The sequence below is a fragment of the Mus musculus genome, chromosome 10, assembly GCF_000001635.26.
Source record: "Mus musculus strain C57BL/6J chromosome 10, GRCm38.p6 C57BL/6J".
NCBI classification, from domain to species: domain Eukaryota; kingdom Metazoa; phylum Chordata; class Mammalia; order Rodentia; family Muridae; genus Mus; species Mus musculus.
Window position 1 is genome coordinate 26,362,923 of NC_000076.6, and position 14,334 is coordinate 26,377,256.

General features: G+C 45.5%; 1 protein-coding gene across 10 annotated transcripts in view; it reads right to left on the reverse strand.

Annotated features, from left to right (window-relative positions):
• The window catches only part of L3mbtl3 (L3MBTL3 histone methyl-lysine binding protein), a 101,576-nt gene extending 88,462 nt beyond the window's left edge, over positions 1-13,114 (reverse strand). For 3 of the 10 annotated variants that reach the window (NM_001347467.2, NM_001359254.1, NM_001359255.1), the window contains exon 1: positions 10,779-11,150. The gene's annotated coding sequence lies outside the window, so the exon portion shown is untranslated. Of the gene's footprint in view, positions 1-10,778; positions 11,151-12,187; positions 12,798-12,906; positions 12,942-12,988 lie in introns of those variants that run through there. The other 7 variants (XM_006512735.4, XM_006512732.4, XM_030245082.1 and 4 more) reach the window with 6 other exon arrangements.
• Positions 13,115-14,334: the final 1,220 nt, after the last annotated feature.

Consider the following 14,334-nt stretch of genomic DNA (forward strand, 5'->3'; position numbering starts at 1 on the left):
AAAACAAAACCAAAAGAAAAGAAAAGAAAAGAAAAGAAAAGAAAAGAAAGAAAAGAAAAGGTAAGGGGAAGGGGAGGAAGAAGAGAGGAAGAGGAAGAGGAAGAGGAAGAAAAGAGGAGAGGCGAGGGGAGGGGGCGAGGGGAGGGGAGGGAAGGAAAGGAAAGGAAAGGAAAGGAAAGGAAAGGAAAGGAAAGGAAAGGAAAGGAAAGGAAAGGAAAGGAAAGGAAAGGAAAGCTTTTAAGTAGAACTTGATTTGGTAATTTTTTAAATCCCTCACAAAGACTCATGATAGGTATAAATAAAGTTTCTTGACTGACTGACCCTCATGATAGGTATAAATAAAGTTTCTCGACTGACTGACCCAGGGCTGGAGAGGGAGATGGATCACTTGGTAAAGTGATGCCTGGTGACTAGAGGAAGAAGCTAGGTTCAGAGCCCTAGAATGCACATAAAAAGCACAAAGTGCACACAGAGTCCCAGCAACAGTGAGAAGGCGAATCCCTTGAGTGTGTTGGCTACTTAAATGCCTTGCCTACTCGCTGAAAGTTCCAGGCAAATGAGACCTTGTCTCAATTAAAAGATGTGAGGTACTTTGGTAAACATACATGAGGTTGTCTGCACGCATCCATGTGCACCTATACACAGACACATACAGACACAGGCAGACAGACAGACAGACACACACACACACACACAGACACACACACAGTGATCAAAAAGGAGAACAGAGGTTCAGTGCTTGCTCCACATTTAAGCCTCTATACTGAAAAAATTAAAAGGGGGGATGGGAGTGGAGAGACAACAGACCAGAGGGAGAGAAATCCACTTATCTACCCATGTCATGTCCTCCAGTGAAAACTCCCAGCTGACAACTCAGCTGCTAAGTACTTATTTCTCTGCTTGGCAGAGGCATAGCATTGGTGCTCCAAGAAACGACCCCCACTTAAGCGTCAGTGAAGAACACATCAAAAGAAGTTAAATTCAAACCTCTTAAATGGGCTTATTCAATAAGGACACAAGAGATCTAAACTCGCACTTGAAGCATCTCTCAACAAACACATATTGCCTACAAAGAAGAATTTCCCTTTCAAATCAAGCATGACAGACACAAGCTTTGATCCTCTACTTGCCGGGCCTGATAAGAACTGAGTTACACACATATTGGAATTGGGATCTGTAGTGGAGAGATGATAACTTCTGCCCTGAGGGTCCAGGTTCACATATTCCAAGCAGACAAAACGTTAAGATTATTATGATGATGTGAGAAACCAAAGAACAATCAAGAACCAATCCTTAAGGCTATCAGTCTTCTATTCTCCCCTGGCCCTGGGCAACAGAAACCCAAGAGGCTTTAAAACCTATGAAACTTTTAAATACAAACTCTGTAATTAGAATGATCAGCCCCTATCGTTCTCTGCCCATGTGCCTGCCTGACTATATTGCAGTAAGACCTGTCTCAGTTACAGTGTAAGTGTGTCTCTGTGGCCTGCTGCCTGTGCAGTCATGAAGACTGGATGCACAGGTCTTCCTGACAACCTTTACAAAATCTCAACTTCCTGCCCCCTCAGTTTGTTCCTGTCAGAGGTAAAGAATGAGGTTCTGTGGCCAAAACGTATTTACTTCCTCTAAAGGAGGAACAGAAAATGAAAAAATGTCTTTCAAGAAAAAAAATGTACAGAGAAACTGAAATCTCATTAACTGACATTAACGGACAACGGATGATGGCCTATTTATTTAATACGTTCCTATAGATGCTTCTGAGCTCACACTCAGTGTACCGATAGAAGGCATCTCAGAGCAAAGAAACGATGTTCTTAAAAATGACATCATCTCATCAGCATACTACCCTAGAATGGTTACACTAGAAACTTTACACCATTAGAGAGCTCCACCGGCCAGAAAAAGAACAAGAACCTGTCTGACACAGACACTTCTAGGCTTTTGCTACATATGCATGGATTTAAATTTAAAAGAAAGAAAGCTAAAAGTGGTGTCTTGCTCCTTTTATTTCATTTCATAAGTTTTTTTTAAATGCTAAGTGTGGTACCTTCTAATTCTGCTTCATATTTTTATAGAACATGGAGCAAAAATGGAAGCATTTACACTCTATTCCTTTTTTTTTTTGCGTGTAATAAATTAGATTTGACCAGATTTTCTTTTTCACACAGAAGTCATGCCTCCAGGCTTATCTCAATAACCATTTGTAGCCAGCCTCCCTTATCAACATATTGAGCAGCTAAGATACATCCACCAAGTAAGACCATACCAACAGGGTGAATTATTTAGATTATTTAACACCCAAGTGCAATTAGCCATGCAGACCTTCCAATTCAGTGTTCAGAAGTCAATATTGAAACAGATGCAGAAAATACTCTGTTGATTTTGCAGGATAAACAACCTTACTCAAAACACTGTCGAAGCTAAACTATTTTGATTTAAAAGAAACATAACAATATACAATATAAAGGTATAGCCCTACTTAGAGCTCAGCTAGCACACAGTAGGTGGGAGGAAAAGCAGCATCGAATTTGAACAATCGACTGCCCTATAATCAACACAAGAAATGACAACTTTACGTCACACTAAAGACTTGTTTGATGTGATACAACTCACATAGCGGATATTCACGGCCACTGCCACACAAATAAAGAAACAGTCTCTTTCCTCATCACACAAATGGCCTCCTGATCTGAATTTAGCACCATAATTATAGCATTGGTTGCTGAAATATTTCTAATACAGGTTATTAAATACATTTTTATTGTAGGATACTACCCCACCTACCCCACCCGCCTGATATATTCTCTCTGTCTGATATATATACACATACATATATACACACAATCATATATCCTTTCTGATAAATAAATATAAATATATATATATTTATTTATCAGAAAGGATATATGATTGTGTGTATATATATACACATACATATATACATATATAAAATATATATATATAATATATATACACATACATATATACATATATAAATATATATATATTTATTTATCAGAAAGGATATATGATTGTGTATATATATATCCTTTAAGTTTCTTTCTTTTACAACCCTGGATGCTGAGTAAATTCCATTATCTTTTCAGTCTATATCAGTAAACTAGAATGCCACTTGTTTCTGTGCTAAAGAGGTTTGAAGACAGAGTCTCACACATGCTAGGACAATGATTTCTCTACCACTGAGTCACAATCCCAGCCACAATTCCTTTCTACTATTTTGCTAATACGTTGTGTCATCTCGAGACAGAAAGGACTTTCAGCAAAGCTCAATAACTGAACTTTCCTCAAGTCTCAATTTGTACAAAGGATAGAATCAGGTGGTGGATGTGCGTGTCTTTAATCCCAGCAGTCAAGAGGCAGAGGCAGTCAGATCGCTGTTGAGTGCCAAGCCAGCTTGGTCTACAGAGCTAGTCCCAGAACACCCAGGGCAACACAAAGAAACCCTGTCTTGGAAACAAACAAACAAACAAACAAACCAAAAAGGATCAATATTTTCTTCCCACCAACCCTTTAATATGAGCCAATATATTAAAGAAAATACACTAATCTGGAAAGACGTTTTTACTTTAACTCTAGGCACTACTGTGTGAAAAACAGAGATCTAGCCAGGCAGTAGTGGCACACACCTTTAATCCCAATCCTACAGTTGGAGGCAGTGGTTTTCCAAGTTTGGGATCAGCATGATCTACAGAGTAAATTCTAGGATACACAGGGCTACACAGAGAAAGCCTGTGGAAGAAGGAAGAGGAGGGAAGGAGAGGAGGAGGAGGAGGAGGAGGAGGAGGAAAAAGAGGAAAGAAGAAGAGAGAAGAGGAAAGAGAAAAAAAAAAGGAAAAGCAAAGCAAAGCAAATCAGAAATCTAAACAAAGCAGAAAAGTCTTAGGACTGTTAGCCTATAGTATCATTTTCTCTGGCCCTCGCCTTTTCAAATAGTAAGAGATATCTCTGGACAAGTTACTAAGTATCTCTTTGGGCTAGTTTACTTTGAAAGAAACATAACCAATGGATGTGGGAGTACACATGAGGAGGCTGAAGCAAGAGAAGTGAGAGTTCAAGGGCAACCTAGGCTACATTTGTGTTTGAAGCTGCCTTGAACTACACAGTAAAACACTGTCTCCAAACAAGAAGTAATAATACAGAAAATTCAAGATTACAGAAGAATCTGATAGAAACAAACACGCTATTAATAGGGCATGCTCTCTCACCCATCTCTAGGACAGCAATGTGGCTAACAAGCGCGATATACCATGAATCTGTGACTTTATCTCCTCCATTCACTCACACTTAATCATGGGTTTGTTTGTGCACCACCATCTGTGTACAGCTTATCTCTCTAGATTATGAACTCACTTTATGAGGCTAAAGACTGATGTTTGGTGGTTTTTGTAGACACAACATTCAATGATTGGACAATAAACTCGGATCATGTAACTACACCCTAATACTGAAGAGTCCAAGAGGCTAGTGGTTGCTCAGTCCCACGAGGCTGTTGTTTCAGCCTTCAGTCTTCTGTAGAAGCAGATTCCAACAGATGTGCTGGCAAGAAAATGCCACCAGAAGAGTGAATCTTCCTTCTTCCAATGTCTTTATAAAGGGCTCCAGCAGAATGTGTGACTTGCTTTGTCCCAGGCTGACCTTGAACTCAGGGACCTTGCCTTAGTCTCCCGGGATTAAAGGCATATACTACCTTGGCTGGGCTTAAGCTTTTCAAGGCCACTATGCCTCAAGATCTCCATGCCAAGATCCAGGTCACAAACTTGTATCTTCCAGCCTCAAGATCTGGATCACAGGTGAGCTCTCCAATTCTGGATTGTAGTTCATTCCGGATATAGTCAAGTTATATTCCAAGTTGACAACCAGGAATAGCATAGCATCACAAGCTAGCACCCAAGTTCATGTTTCCTGACTCTGCTGGCTTCTTAAGGCACCTATAGCCTGTGTACTCTTTCAGGACCCAAAGTGGAATTGTTACACTATTGCTATGTATACACTAGAACTGACTCCAGCAGTTGTTACAATTAGCAGAGCTCTCAGTTATCGCTCCTTCTAGGCTAAAGATCCTGGGAGCTCCCCTGGAACAAAACCTAGACTTTCACATTTCAACACTGTTAAAAGCCAGTAGCTACTACTTAAGAAACCAAAGACACTGCTTGAATGAAGATCCCATGACTATCTATCCATGAGACTCCAAGGGTTCCACTGTGACATACCATATAAAGTTACTTCTCATAAATTTTCTTCTGCTCTATCTATCATAAATCACAGGTGTCTTATCTATGACAACACATAATTGCTAAAAATAAAATACCATGAATTGAAGAGATGGTTCAGGGGTTAACAGCACTTGCTGCTCTTGCAGGGGACCCATGTTTAATTCCCTGTGTCTACATGTTGATTCACAACCATCTGTAAGTCCAGATCCAGGAGATGCTAAATCTCTTCTGACCTCCTAGACACAAGTGGTTCACAGACATACGTACAGACAAAACATCCATATTCATAAATTTTAAATTAAGCAAAACCAAAAAGCAGAGTTTACTCCAGAGCTACCTCTCAATGTCTCCAGGATTAACTAAATGGACAAGTACATCTTCCCTCCTCCACTACTCACTTCCTAGACCCTTAGGATACTAATTGGATAATTTATAAAAGGGAGATGAAATAAAACTAACAAAACTGAAGCCTGATGGTTTCTTTTGTCAGGTTGAGTATCGTTAGGATAAAAATAATAATAGAATTTCTTTTTTCATATTTAGATTTTAGAATTGGCTATAATGAGAAACACGACAACAGAGATGGCTAGAAAACATATGGGGGAAAGAAAGTCTCACTTGGGCTTTTCCTTAAAACTAGCCACTCTCAGAAATCAATTCCTGTCCTCCTCAGGACCTTCCATCACTGTCTCCCAGTCTTCTGTTTTCTCCTATTTTTCTGAGAGACTTGAAGCATACCATCACAGTGTTAACTACGGCAAACAATTTCCCACGCATCAATCCATACTCCCCTTACACTACCACGTCAATGAGTAGGCATTATTTTTAAACATTTTTTTTTCTTTTAGCCCTTCTATTCATTTGGGACAATGCTCATGCCTTGTAACCAGCAGTATGGTAAAGCTCGGTTCTACCAATATATTTTTTCTTAAGAAACAAAAGACAATCAATCTGGAGAGTGGGCTCCATGGTGCTCCGTGGTGCTCCGTGGTGCTCCGTGGTGCTCCATGGTGCTCCGTGGTTAGTGAGTACTTGTTGCTTAAGCAGAGGACCTGAGTTCGACTCCCACTGGGCAGCTTGCAACCATCTGTAATTCCAGTCCTAGGGGATCCAACAGCTTCTTCTGACTTTGGAAGGAACCAAGCACAAATATGCACAGACATACATGCAGGCAAAGTATGTACACATTTAAATTAGTAATAAATCTAAAAACAAACATACAAACAAACAAACAAAAAAAAAAAAAAAAAAAGGAAGAGAAGGAAAAGACAGACAAAGCAGGCTTGATGGCATACAGCTTCAATCCCAGTGCCCTGAAGCAAATGTGGGAGGATTTCCGTGAGTTCCAGGTCAGCCTGGTCTACATAGAGTTCCAGGCTAGAGGTACCAATCTGAGATCCTGTCTCAAAAAGAAGAAGGGGAGGATGGGGAAGAGTAGAAGGAAGAGGGAAGGAAGGAAGGAAGGAAGGAAGGAAGGAAGGAAGGAAGGAAGGAAGGAAGGAAGGGAGGGACACTGCTAGAAATCTTTGACAAGTATATTCTGTCCTGCACTTCACAAACCTGGCCACACCGGGAGGGTAAACTGGCCATCACCTACTTGAATACCTCTTCACAATTCCCAAAATCTTAGTTTGAAACTTCCTTCCACAAAGAGCAAATGTCAGTATTTCCATTTTTTCAGAAGGGGAAATCCAGGTGAAGGTGACCCAGTAAGTCATACAAGATGATAGACTGCAGGCTTCACTTATCTGATTCCGGGTCCATGGGCACGGTGTCTCTTCCAGTAAAGACTCACAAGTGCTGTCTGGAATTCAGCACACAGAAACTACACTGGCCACCCCGCTCTCCCCAGGCCCATGCTCTTATTTGCATGGGCTTATAGCTGCTTCTGCCCACTGTCTCTGCAGCACCATCCACACACTGACAAAAACTAAATCTATGAATTCTACCGGCTGCTCTACTTAAGACAATCCACAAACAGAAGTGACAATAAACTAGTGTTCACAATCACTTTTACTCTGGCCATCATTCAGTTTCATTTGTAATCCACCTGACTCGAAGAAGATAATTAGTTCTGCTCAGAAAACCGAGTCCAGAGAGATTGTTCAGAGGGTAAAGGTACCTGACAAGCTGACTTCAACCCCCAGGACCCATATAAAGATGGAAAGGAAGAAGTAACTCCAAAGATGTTTTCTAACTGTCATGCATGTAATATGGTGTGCCACTTTTACAACCTCTCTGCTCTCTGTCTGTCTGTCTGTCTGTCTGTCTTTCTCTTTACACACACACACACACAGAAATACTAACAATAAAATTTAAAAGGAAAGTTAACTTCATTCCTTTTTGTTTCTGCCAAATAAGAATTAGCAAACTCTTTAAATCTCAAGACAGAGGGGGCAGGAAAGTCAGTGGAAAAGAAGAAAGGAAGACTAACGGGTTGAACCAGCATAAGGAACAGAAAGCACTATGTAGATATTCTATCCCAGCAGTTGGCTTCCCTCATCAGCGACTGGCCTTGATCCTAAAGGAAGGTCCTGGATTATTTGTTGGGAGTAAACCAGTACCCTCCAGGATAACCAAAAAGAACTTATTAGACAACATTTCTATATTCCCATAGAAATGTTTTCAAAAATTCCTAAGTCTATGCTACATCCCTAAGACATGGTCTCTGGCAGAAGAAGGGCTTCTTCATAGGAGTCACTTAAATGTTAATTACATGTTAATTAACCCCCCCCCCCCCAAACTGTCATAAATTTTAGCTACAAAATTGTAGCTCAGGCTGCAAAGGCATTTAAAGCTCCTGTCTCTTCCCTACCATTGTATATCCACCTATAGAAGGTATTAATTGATTCACTACTGCTTTGTTCTGGATTCCCCACTTTTTCAATCGATCAATCAATTGTTTTCAGTAGAAAAAAAAAAAAAAAAAGGAACTGAACCGCCAGTAAGAATTCAGTAATGAGCCGGGCGTGGTGGTGCATGCCTTTAATCCCAGCACTCGGGAGGCAGAGGCAGGCGGATTGCTGAGTTTGAGGCCAGCCTGGTCTACAAAGTGGGTTCCAGGACAGCCATGGCTACACACACACACACACACACACACACACACAAAACCAAAAACAAAAAAAAGAATACAGTAATGGTTGAGTGGTAGTGGCACACACCTTTAATCCCAGAATGCCTGAGGCAGAGGTGGGTGCATCTCTGTGAGTTGGAGGCCAACTTGGCCTACAGGGAGAGTTTTAGGACAACCAGGACTACACAGAGAAACCCTTCATTACCCGTCTCCTCCCCCAAAATCTAGTAACAAGGAACTGGGAGAAGGCAAAGTCAATAAAGAGACAGCCAAGAAAGCACAAAGACCCGAGTTCAGATTCCCCAGCACTTCCCTAAATCCCTAAATCCCGGAGCGCTCTCCTCTGTAACCTGAGCACTGGAGGGAGGGCCTGCAGCTCACTGGCCAGCCAGTCTAGCCAATCAGTGAGCCAGGTTTGGAGAGAGGGAGGGGGGAAAAAAGGATGACTGGGAGCAGAGCAGGAAAGCTTGTAACTGTAACAACTCAAGCTGGTCTCTGGCCTCCCATGCAACCATACCAAAGGCACACATACGCTACGGGACACTCCTTTTTGCCCAATGCTTCTTTCACCTTTTCAAGCACGCCTACTGTCTACTTGTTCAAACATTCAAAGCAGTTCCCACAAACTTAAGTTTTGTTGTTGTTTTCCTTTCTACTAACCCTGTCACACACTCTCTTTAATTTCCAGCTGCACTGGAAACCAAGTGTCCAGTGAAAGACATCTGTCTGGTGACCTTCAGAACTGCTGTGTACCCCCAAGACTTCTTTTAAGGATCTAGCATTGATTATATTGGAGGAAAAGGAAAACAAACAAACAAACAAACAAACACCCTCAAAGCACTCTCATAAAGCCCTCGCATCCATAATATACAATTCAAACTCAACACCCATCACACCACACTGCACTGTGTATTCAAATTAACTAGGTACATGTAAGGTGAAATTAATTTTAATCACTCACATCATTCCCGTACTCTAAACCACATAATAAAAATTCCCATTGTAAATAAGACTGTTACCCAAGCACCAGGAGGGAAATACAAATTCAACTCCAGCCTGAGCTACATAGATGGATGGACCCTGTCTCTTTCACTGTGACGGACAGGTGGTAATTACAAGAATGATTCTATACAACCTTAATCCCTCCTGTTTTTATCCTTAAAATTCAATGTTTTTTTTTTAAATACAGAATACACACTGGGAAATAGTTATGTAACCCATGCATATATAAAGTGGTTTAAATCGTAAATTATACAAAGTATACTGAAATAAATGTTTTTACTCAGTGAATCAAAATTACACCGTTACGAGAAGATACTATGTATTTTATGAGTATATATTATGTAAGTTTATACGTAAATTGTTGAATAATTTGTTAGCCTGAGATTATATGCATCAGAGACACATACAAAATGATCAGTTCATATAAAAGCTAATTTCAGGTTTGTTTTTTTTTCAGTTTTTTGCAAAGTGCTAAGCACAGGTTTCATTTTGACTTTTCCTTAACATTCCGAATTAAGCTACCTGCTATGAGTCGTAAGAGGGGAAATAAAAAAAAAAAAAAACGGAGGTACAGATGATGGTAAACAGAAGACAAACTTTCTTATCTAGGGAGTGTCAATCTCAAATCTCAGAATAAAAAGCTTTGGTTTTCTTACTGTATGCAAGAAAGGATGGAAATCACAGGGTCCGCAAGCTTAGACGTCATTGTTCTCTGATTTACAAAACTTCTATTTCGGACTAGCATCCTTTCTCACATCTGGCTGCAACTCAGGTCTTCTAATTACTTCCACGTCTAAACGGACTGCATGTAGCTACAAGTAAAGGCCAAACTTTGGTCTTGTCTCTCGAACTTAAGATGCGTTTAACCACTAGAGGTCCCCCCTTGGCCAGTTTTGCAGGCTCACTATTTTGCTGCACTTGAAACTTTCCGGCTCTCTACTCGAGTCAGTGTTTTTCTAAAAACTTGCGCAAAAATCCACGCAACCGAGGTAGCCAGTACAGAGCTTCCCGGGCTCCCCACACCAATAAAGGCATCATAACCAACCACCTACGAAAATTGAAATGAAAATTCAACTCACTCATCCCAGGCGACGCACCTCCCCCCCCCCCCCACACACACACACACTCAAACCGGTTTCTTATTTCTCGTCTCAGTTTCCCTTAACTTAGAACAATTCTTTAACATCTATTTTTGTTCCTGGGCACTTTGGATGATCTTAAATGCATGCTTTTGGCGGTAGCCCCAAGGTGGCAAAGGAGCGGGCCAAGGGATGCAGAAGGCGGGGGGGATGGGCCCAGCAAACTGCGCCCGAGAAAGTTGCATAAGGAAAGAGACTCCGTTTTTCGGGTCCCCCCCCCCTAAAAAAACAAAAAAAAGAAGAAAAATAAATCAGCGGGGAAAGGAGAGGAAAAGGAAGCTGGGCGGTGGCTGCAGGAGGACAGAGAAGGAAAAACCAAAGCGAGTTTACCTTCGTGTCCCCGTGGAAGGGTGGGGCAAGAGCCCTGACCCACGCGACCCGGCAGTGCGGCTGGATCTCCCACCCGTTTGGTCGGAGCGCGGACGGACAGACAGACACCACGGCCGGACGCGAAGAAAGCCGCCACGCTGGTCAACTTTCTCTCACGGCCCCGCGGTGGGCCGTGATCGGATCAGATCCGATCGTGAGGTTCGGGTCCTAGAAACCCCCACACACATGCACTTTTTTGCCTTTTGGATTTTTTTTTCCTTTTCTCTTTTTCCCTTTTTCTATTCTCCCAAGAAGGCGATTAAAGTTTTCCCTCCGCCAGTGCGCCCCTGGCCCCGCCGCTCTCAAGTTTGCCTCCTCCTCCGGCCGGCGGCTGGCTGGCTGGCGGGGCGCGCGGCGGATGCCTCCGCTCCTGCGCTTCCCGATCCCCACCCCCGCCGGCCTCTACTTCCCCCGCCCCGCCGCCGCTGCGCGAGGCCGGCCCCGCCGGGCCCAGGACGCGAGCGTGGACCAGACAGTAGCCCATGAGCGCAGATCGGCGCACGCACGGGTGGCGAGGCGGACCCCGGCCGCCGGCCTCGGCCACCCGGGGCGGCGGTAAACAAGTTGCAGGCTCCACGGCCCCCGCCGCAGCCCGCCACCGCCTCGCCTCGCCTCGCTCGCACGCCCGCGCCCGCACCGGCGGCGCTGCGCGGAGAAGATCGCCGCGACGGTGCGGGTGCCCGGCCCGGCCCCGCGTCCTCCACCCCGCGGGGACGGCAGTGTCGAGCCCGCGCCGCCGCGTTCCCTAAAAGCACTTTCCTGCTTCCAGCAGGAGGAAAAAAAAAAAAAAAATCCAGCGGAGGCTTTATTTCTTTCTTCTTCTTCTTCTTCTTTTTTTTTTTCCGTGCAACTTTCCCAAAATGGCGGAAATTGGAGGCGATCTCTAGGAAATTCTCCCACAGTCGGCGGCGGGGAGCGGGGAGGTGGCGAGCGGGGAGAGCACACACGCAAACTCTCGGCCGCCGGCCCCGCCGCGGCTCGGGTGTGCGTGCGGGTGCGGGTGCGTGTGCGCGGTGCGAGTCGCGGAGGGAGGCCTCTCGGCGCGCGCTCACACTCACACCGACACACACTCACCGACACATACACAGACACACACAGCCACAGAGACACACACTCACACACACATACACACACACACACATACACACTCACACACATACACACACACACACACACACACACACACACACACACACGGCCGCGCCAGCGAGACGCGCCTCTGCCACATTCAACCAGTCGGTTCTCCGCAGCCGAGCTGGCTGGCGAGCAAAGTGGCCCGGCCTCTTTTCCCACTGCCTCGGTCTCCCGTACTTGGACTTGTCGCGCTCGCCCGCCCGCCCGCTCGCTCGCCCGCCCGCCCGCTCGCTCACCCGGTGCGCGCTCGGCACAAAGGCCACACGGGCGGAGGGGGCCGCAGGGGCGGCGCGCCGGGGCTCGCGTCCTCCCGCCGCCGCACCGATCGTGCCCGCGGTCCCCTCCCGAAGCCGCCCCCTCCCCCCCTTAGGCTCAGGCCGACCGCGCTCGGCGCCCCCGGGGAGGCTGCGGCTCCGCCGCGTTTCCCCCCCACCGCCGCCCCGGACTCGCAGCCCCGCGGTGCCGCGCTCCCCCCCCCCCCCCCAGCGCCGCCACCCAGCACCCGGTGTCAAAAAAGCGACCAAAGTGACAAGCTCCGGGCGGGGGGAGGGGGCCCACACGCATCCCGCTGCCTGCGCGCGGGCGACGGCCGAACGCGGCCGCCTTGGCCCGCTCCCTTCCGCACGGCCCCCCACACCCTTCCCCGTGTGCGCGCAAAGGAGGAAAAAATACAAGTCTCTCCTCCCCCCATTTTTTCCTTTCTCTTTTCTCGCTCTTTTGTTCCTCTTTCGCACTCGCACTCACTACTTCAGAGTGAGATGCCCACAGACTCCCCCTCCAGCCGCTTCCGAGTCACTTGCCCACTTTTTTTCCCCGGGATTAAGTTTTCTCCTCTTTCCCAGAGGCGCAGAGAAGTGGGGGAGAAACCCCTTCTTTCCTTCCCCTCCCCTGATCTCTTTCCCAAGACGAGGGTGCGCTTCCTTCCCTCTCTAGGTCTCAGAACTTTCATCCTCACCCAGAAAAAAATCAATGAATGGCTCTGGCGCAGGCTGATCTGCAGATTAATTAGAGATTAGATCTGATCAAGCGCTCCTTACCCCCAAATTTTCTCTCTTTTTTTTTTCTCCGTCTCACGAGTAGTCCTGACAAATGGTCCAGGGCTGCGGGCGCAGTGCGCATGTGCGCGTAGAGTCAGGGCTGGGGAGAGGGGAAACTGCGCTGGTGCCGGTGCCGCCGCCGCCGCCGCTGCCGAGGAGGCTCGCACTGCCTTCCCTCTGACTGCTGCTGCGCCTTCGCCGCTGGAAAGCCGCGATTGAGCGGCTCGGCCGCCTCGGCCGCCCGCACACAACTGCTTCAGGTGCATCTCTCCGCGATCCTTGTCGCTGCTCCGAGCTGCTTCAAAGAACGGCCCAAACAAATGTGAAAGACCGAGAAGGTTATAGATTTCTTTGTCTGCTTTTGCACTTTACTTTTTTTCTACAGCAATTTGCAGAGCAGCGAATCCACCATGTGCTGCTTAAACGTGTGCATTCAGCCATTAAAGAGTGGGCCCTGGACTTACACCACTGCTACCAGGGGCTAGATCCATGCCACAGGTCAAGAATAAAATGGGAAATAAAGTTCTTCGCTTGTACAGAGTTTCATTTGCCCTTTTCGGGACTGGAAGAATGCATAATAAAGTCTGAAACTTGCGCGTTCTTTCCGCATCCTAAATGAGATTTGTATTGACAGCTTCTGTGGGTTAGGCCTCTGTTGTAAGGGATGCTGGGAGTTCTACCTCAACTTAGAAATCCCTGGTAGAGTGCCTAGGCAATAAGAGAGGACTGCCCGCTTAATGTACTCAGTCAAGATGGCTGAGCTGCTTAAATAGCAAACCCTGCCTTTGTCAGTTCGTCAAATCTGAATCAAGCCATTATTGTATTTGATATTGGCAGTTTTCTGTTTACGGACTGCAAGCTGACTTCGGGGGAGTTTACAGTTCCTCTTTTCTACAAGGTTCAGGGGAGGGAGGGGGCAGACAAGATAATTCAAAGTAATTAAACTTGTGATAAATACTTCAGGCCAACAGGAGAGTTTGCTGTGAAAGGAAAAAAGCACTAACGCAAGCCCTGCACTTCTTCGAAAGGGAAAGCAGTGGGGAAGTAAAGGAGGATCCGCCCCCAGCCTGGACTGTTTGCTTTGCATCTAATAAAGGGTACAGGGGCCTTTCCCTGCTACTGTTGCCTGAGGCCTAGGACTTAAATATATATCACAGATGGAAATTCCATATTAAAAAGCCTTCCTCCAAAATGTAAGATTATTCTTGATTAAAATTTTTTTTTCACTTAAGGAATGGTCCTTGCACTAGTTTCAGAAAATAGACTCTTAAATTCTCTCTTCAGGCCCGTGAAATTGCCGCAGAGAAGCAGACCATCTATTGCTTCCATTACTGTAGAGGCCAGCT